The sequence below is a fragment of the Vicugna pacos genome, unplaced genomic scaffold, assembly GCF_048564905.1.
Source record: "Vicugna pacos unplaced genomic scaffold, VicPac4 scaffold_5, whole genome shotgun sequence".
Taxonomy (NCBI): Eukaryota; Metazoa; Chordata; class Mammalia; order Artiodactyla; family Camelidae; genus Vicugna; species Vicugna pacos.
Genome location: NW_027328726.1, coordinates 1,514,919 through 1,522,019, shown reverse-complemented (window position 1 = coordinate 1,522,019; position 7,101 = coordinate 1,514,919).

Below are 7,101 nucleotides of genomic sequence, written 5' to 3'. Positions count from 1 at the left end.
TGGATCCGCTCCCCCCACGAGGTCGACCAGCCGCCGCGGCCCCAGTGGATCCCCCCCCCCAACGAGGTCGACCAGCCGTCGCGGCCCTCTGTCCCGTCGCGGCCCGAGGGGATCTCCGAGTGGATCCCCTCCCCCCACGAGGTCGTCCAGCCGCCGCGGCCCTCTCGCCCTCTCGCCCTCTCGCTCCCTGTGTCCTTACGGGATCCCCGAGTGGATCCCCCCCGTGAGGTCGACCAGCCGTCGCGGCTCTCTCTCTCTGTGTCTCTCTCATCGCGTCCCGAGTGGATCTCCCAGTGGATCCCCCCCCCACAACGCGTTCGACCAGCTGTCGCGGCCCTCTCAGCTGCCCGCGGCCCGAGGGATTGTACTCCGTGTGCCTATGCGGCTTACCTGGCCTCCTGTGGCCCCAAGGATCTCTAGTTGACCGGGCGTCCTTGGTTATTGGATGATCTGGGTTGCTTCACGTCATGTAGGGATTTTTAGTTTGCATGCTTGGCTTAAGTATGTCTGTCTTTGTCTGTCTTTGTCTGTCTTTGTCTGTCTGTCTGTCTGTCTGTCTGTCTGTCTGTCTGTCTCTCTCTCTCTCTCTCTCTCTCTCTCTCTCTCTCTCTCTCTCTCTCTCTCTCTGTATGCGGTGTCTGTACGCATGCGTGTCCGTGTCTATGGACTTTTCTTTCTTCGGGCGGGTAGGCGTCATTTGGCTTATTTGATTTTTTTTTTTAACTTTTCTTCCCCGTGTTCCACGGTACCATCGTGTTTATCTATTCTACATGTGGAGATCCCAGTCCCGTCCCACCGCCCTTACCCCTGACAACCTCAAGTTTGTAATCTGTCGGTCTGTTTCTGTATTGTTCGTTCGTTCGTTCGTTCGTTCGTTCGTTCGTGTTTTTTTTTTGGAAATCTGTTCACCTAGGACTATAACTGTTTGTACGAAACAGATAGTAATAGAATCTCAAGCCCATCCTACCGAGAACAAAACGTTTCAAAGAGAAAGAAAGGAAGGAGAAGGGGGAAAAATAAAAGTCTCTCTATTTTCTTGCTTCCCTCTGTCACTCCTGATGGTTTAGATGTCTTCTTTTACAATTTTGTGTTTATTCTGTTTGGAATGAACGGTAGTGATCACCTTTCCGGGGATGAGTGTCTCATGTTTGTACCGTCCTGCTTCTTCTCTATTTAGAGTAGACCTGTGGATGTTTCTTTTCGCATGGGTTGAGTGTTGCAAAACTCTTTTAGTTTTTGCTTGTCTGTGAAGTTCTTTACCTCTCCTTCTATTCTAAAGGATAGCTTTGCTGGATAGAGTATCCTAGGCTGCATTGTTTTGTTTTGTTTTGTTTTGTTTTGTTTTGTTTTGTTTTGTTTTGTGTTTCATTCAGGAATTTCAATAGATCTTGCCACTCCCTTCTGGCCTGACGTGTTTGTGGAGAGAAATCCGCTGAGAGCCTTATGGGGGTTCCCTTGGAACTCACTCTTTGTTTTTCTCTTGCCTAAAGGCATTTAGGATCATTGCTTTCTCCTTGACTCTGACCATCTGGATTAGGATAGGTCTCGGTGTGGGTCTGTTTGAGTTCTCCCTGTTTGGCACCCTCTGAGCCTCCTGGACTTGGATATCGGATTCCTTCCTTAGAGCTGGGAAATTGTCAGTCATGCTTTCTTCAAATACCTTTTCGACCCCCTTGCTTCTTCCTTCCCCTTCTGGAACCCCTATTGTGCGTAGATGGGCACGCTTTCGATGGTCCCGTAGGTCCCTGAGATTGTTTTCGTTGTTCTTTATTTGTTTTTCTCTCAGCTGTTCTGATTGGGTTCTTTCTGTTGTCCTGTCTTCTGGGCCACTTATTCGCTCCTCGGCGTGATCTAGCCTCCTTTGGACAGCCTTTAGACCACTTCTCATGTCAGCCAATGAGCTGACCAGTTCTCCTTGACTCTTCTTTAGAGCTTCGATTTCGTTTTTGACGTACAGTATACATCTAAACACTATCACTTGGAGTTCCTTCGGTACTTGGATCTCTCCTTTTTTGAAATCTTGATCTAGCAGGCCATCCGTGTCTATTTAAATCTTGATCTAGCAGGCCATCCGTGTCTATTTTGTGGATCGTGCTTTCAGGGAATTTCTCTGGCTCTTTTCATTGGGAGTGGTTCCTCTGCTTCCTCATGCTGCTCCTATCTCTCTGGCACTGTGGCTTAAGGAGTATCAGTTATCTATTGTGGTCCTTAAGGAGTTTAGGTATTTATCTAAAGCCTATAGAGGAATAAAACTTTAAAAGGGGGGGAGAGGGGGGGAGAGAGAGAGAGAGAGAGAGACAGAGAGAGAGAGACAGAGAGAGAGAGACAGAGAGAGAGAGAGAGGGAGAGGGAGATAGAGGGAGACGGAGAGGGGGATAGGGGGAGAGAGAGAGACAGAGACAGAGACGGTGGGAGGGGGAGGGGGGTGGGGGAGCCGGATTTTAAAAGAATGGAGGAAAAAAAGGTTTGAAAACAGTGTACAAGCAATAATAGAAGAGCAAGTGGAAGCAGAAGAGCGATCGAGTTGAGACGTCTTCTAAAAGCCTTTAAAAAATAGAAAAGATCAGAAAATAAAACACAATTGTTTCAAAAGTAAATTTTTAAAAGGTAATCGGAAATAGAACAGATTTTAACAAGAGATAAAACACAGGATTTGAAAAGGAGGGAGAAAGAAAAGGTTTGAAGACACTGTGTAATCAATAATAGAAGAGTAAGTGGAAGCAGAAGAGCGATCGAGTTGAGACGTCTTTTAATAACCTTAATAAAAAGGAGAAAAAAAAATCGAGAAACGATATCTGAAACCTGTAAATAATCAATAACAGGAGATCTAAACCAAGAGAAGAGAAAAAGGAAAGGGGGTGGATGTTTAAAAATAAGAAGAATAAAAAGATTTTCAAGGAAACATTTAAAAGGGATTAAAACCGTCAACGTAGACGACTGTTCAAAAGTCAAGGTTAAAAAGGTAACAGAAGGTAAAACCGATAGAAGAGAGATTAAAAAAGAGAAAGGAAAAGGAAAAAAAAAGGGGGGTGGGGGGAAGGACGTGTTCCCGGCACCGCGGTCGGATGCTGCGTTCCTCCCGGGAAGGAGGGTGGCTGGCTGGCCGCCCGCCCTCTCCCGGCCCCGGTCGTTCCGCTGCTCTGTGCGGCTGTGTGCTCCGACTCGGGTCGGCGGCGCTCCTCTCCGTAGGTGGGCTCGGGGAAGACCGTGGAACCGCCCCGCCCCTAGCTGCGTCCCCAAACTCGGCTCCTTCTTAGTCATGGTGGCGCGAGTTCTCTGAGGTACCGGGGCAGAAATATCCTATCTGCCTCGGGCTGTAAACGAATCTCAGTCCTGCCTAGAAGGCTGCGGAGCCCCCGGGTGCGGATTCGAGTCTCGGCCCCGCCCCCGCCCGCATGCTGCACGCCAGAGGCTATGGCGGCTGTGGCTGCGTCCCGCCTCTCTTCTCGCGAGAAGCGCCGGTGATGGCGCCGCGGATCTGAGGAGACGGAGGCTACGGCGCCCCTCCCCCCAGGGCACACCGGCCGTGTTGCTTTGCCTTTCTTTTCCCGTCATGTACGGGGGGGGGGGCGGGGGGGGGCGGGTTGTTCTGCTCTGTATCCCCTCCCGGCCGCCGCCCTGGTCCTCCGCCCGGCTCGTGCGGCCTGTCCCGGCCCCTGGCTGCCGGCCTGCGACTCGGGCTGGGTGTCGCGGGGACCCTCTGTGCCCGTTTCACTTGGATCGGTCGGTCAAGGGGTGCTCTGGGTAGATCTGAGGCTCGGGGGCGCCCCCTCCGTCCCGTCGGCCTCTCCGTTGGAGAGGGGCAGTTTTGGCGAACGAGCCCTATTCCTCCTCTGCCGCTCCCTCCCCGCGGGACCGGTCCCTCCCGCACTGTTTTGCTTTTTACTCTTTCTTTTCTCCTTTTCTCCTACCAGATTTTGGGCGTCTTTGTCTTTCGAAGAGGGCGGTGTTCTGTCGGAGTTCCGCAGGTGCTCCGATTGGCCGAGTGGGTCCGTCGATGTGAGTTTTGGTGTATTTGTGGGAGAGGGTGAGCTACGAGTGTCCTTCTACTCCGCCGTCTTGCTTCTCCGCGGGTTATTTTTGAAGAGTAGGTGCTGGGGATTGAACCCTGGGCCTTTATTTTTTGCATGCTAAGCACGAGCTGTACTGCTGGATCTCTAGGCCCTCCCCACCGCAACACCCCTCCCCCCCTTTCCCACCGCCTCCATAGTACTCGATGAATCTCCTGACTAGATATCTATGCTTCCTTGGAATGGGGCCGTCCGTTTCTTCATCGGATGGATGGACGTCTGTGGATTCGTCTCGTTTCTCTCCACTGCGGTGGGTGGCATCGGGGCCTGGGGTGGGGTTGAGTGGCGTGGGCTGGGAACTGTTCTTCACGTGTAGAGGTGGAGCGGAGCGATGAGGATGGTGACTTTTTCCCCCGAGTGCTCACGCCGGGTGATGGAGGCCTGTGGTCTCACTTGGAAGAGGACTCGGGTGACTGGAACAGAGCCCGTGTGGGGTCGTTGTGGAGGGAGGAACTCCACCCCCCAGCCCCAGCCCCAGCCCCGGCACTTGTACCTCATCGAGGGACGGTCGGCCGAAAACAAATGAAAGCTGTCAGAGGTGGGGGTGGGGGTGGGGGTGAAGGGGTGGGTGTGTGTGTGTGTGTGTGTGTGTGTGTGTGTGTGTGTGTGTGTGTGTGTGTCCCCGTTCCCCGTACCACAGTCCCTGGTCGAGGCCCCCCGAGCGGAGAAACGCACGCCAGGCCGTCCGTGCTCCTGGTTGTCCGGCCGCGTGTCCCCGCCGCCCAGAGATCCCGAACCGTCCCGCTCGCTCCCCTGCCGGGTGCCGTGTGCCACCTGCCTGTCGGCCGGGCGCTATTTTAGACACTGCGAAGAAGTCGGCCGGACGGCCGGGCCGGGCCGGGCCGGGCCGGGCCGGGCCGAGCCGAGCCGAGCCGAGCCGAGCCGAGCCGAGCACGTCCAGGCCGAGGTGGGTGGTGCTGGGTTCAGAGGAGTGGGGTACAAGCGGGAGGCGGGCGTCGATGGAGGGGAGGGGGAGGGGGAGGGGAGCAGGGATGACGATGGGCTGGGGGGCTTGGCGTGTGGGGTGGGGGTGGGAGGGATGGTAGCCATCCTATGACTTTCTCTCCTCACCCCGCCTTTGGCAAGTCTGTTAGAGTGACGAGGTTGTGCTGGTTTCTGGCTGGTGCACACCACAGTGATTGTGTTCTTCTTTTTCCTGGTCTTTTTCAGGAACCCTCGTCCCGAGGGACTGAATCTAGTGCCCTGTGCTGCGCGGTACGACCTAGGGGTCGAATCTGCCAGGAGAGGTCTTACAAGGATCTGGAGGATCCTGGAAAACTGCTACCATCCGGAATCCTACATGGATATTCAAGATCTTGCGGATGGATGGACGGACGGAAGACGGATCGAATGGAGGCCCCGCCCCATCCCCTGGACCCCTTGGCCCAGGAGGATCGTGATGGGTCTGGAAAGGACTCTTCCGACGAGGGTCTCGGGATGGACTTTCTCGGTCCGCGGAAGGTGTTTCTGCACAAAGAGGAAGAGAGGGGCGTTCTCGGCCGGAGAGCCCGAACCGCCTCCTTTCAGGGATCCGCTCCAGTCTGGGTCGGGGTCGGGGTCAGAACGCGACCACCGACGGCTCCCCTCCCTCGTCTTGGCGCTCCAACTTGGGAAACCCTCCTCCCTGCCCCCTCACCCATCTTCTCGTCAGCCTGCCTCCAGCTTCCCCGTGCCAACTACCTCTCTCATGCTGCCGGACTTTCCTCCCCCTTGGGCCGCCAGGAAGCTCTCCCACTCCTCCACGTGCTTTGGCTTGGAATCCCTGACAAACACAAGCGGTGCTGGAGGGCGGGGCCGGGGGCAGTGGCAGAAGGACTCCCTTCATCTTATGGGAGCGACTTTTATCTCCATAGGTGGCGATTGAGAAAACACATAAAATCACTCAGAAGAATACCCATGTGTAGTCTCCCTGACCTAGATCCGTGTCTGTCTGTCTGTCTGTCTCTCTCTCTCTGTCTCTCTCTCCATTTCGCTATTCTGTGTGTGTGTGTGTGTGTGTGTGTGTGTGTGCCTTTCTGTCTGTCTCCCTTGTCTCTCTTTCCTCTCCTCTCCCCTCCTCTCCTCTTCCCTGTTCTCCCCTCCCTTCCCCCCTCACCCCTCCGCTCCTCTCTTCTCCCCTCCCCTCCACTCCTCTCCTCTCCCCTCGCCTCCTCTCACTTCCCCTTCCCTCCCCTCTTTTCCCTCCTCTCCTTTCCTGTCCTCTCCCCTTTTATCCCTCCTCTCCTCTGCTCGCTCTCGCGCTCGCTCTCTCTCTCTCTCTCTCTCTCTCTCTCTCTCTCTCTCTCTCCCTCTCCCCCCCTTCCCTTCCCTCCCTCCTCCCTAACCCCCCAACCCCTACCTTCACAGGGCCTCATAGATTGCAATCGGTTTCCATGAAATGTGATGAAGAGGGAATGAAGTTTAGAATGATATCCCCATGCCATCGAAACCTTCTTCCCCAGGGACAGCGAGTTATTTGTGGTTGTGTTTGTTTTTGTTTTTCTTGTTGTTGTTTTGGGGTGCAACGAGGGCACAGGAGGCGTTGGGAGTGAGGGTGATGTTTCTCTTTCTGTCTGTCTCCTCCTTAGGAAGGATTTTAAGAGGAGGGAGGACTCACAGAAATCTACCATCTCGTCTCGTACTGCAGCTGTGTTTGAGCTTCCTATACGATCTGGGCGGAACACTCCCCACCCTCACCTCAAGCCGCCATCGCCGCCCCCTCAGCCCCCACCACCCCCGTCCAGTCCCGCGCTTGGGGTGGTGGTTGGGCATGGGGGGATGTTGGCGGGGTGGTCGTTGGTGGGGGTTGGGGTGGTGGAGGAAACCAGAAAACAGACCACTGTGGCACGTGGCTGACTGGGGCTTCAGGGTGAAGGAGGATGAATAAAATGGCCGGAATTAGGCTAACGGATTGCTTCGTTTTTGGGCGGGGGGGGGGGGGGAGAGGAGGGGAGGATCATTAGGTCATTCATTCATTCATTTGCTTGGGGGGGGGTGTCATTCGGTTTCTTATGCTCGCCCTTAAAACGGTCGACTCTTCTGACTGACCGGT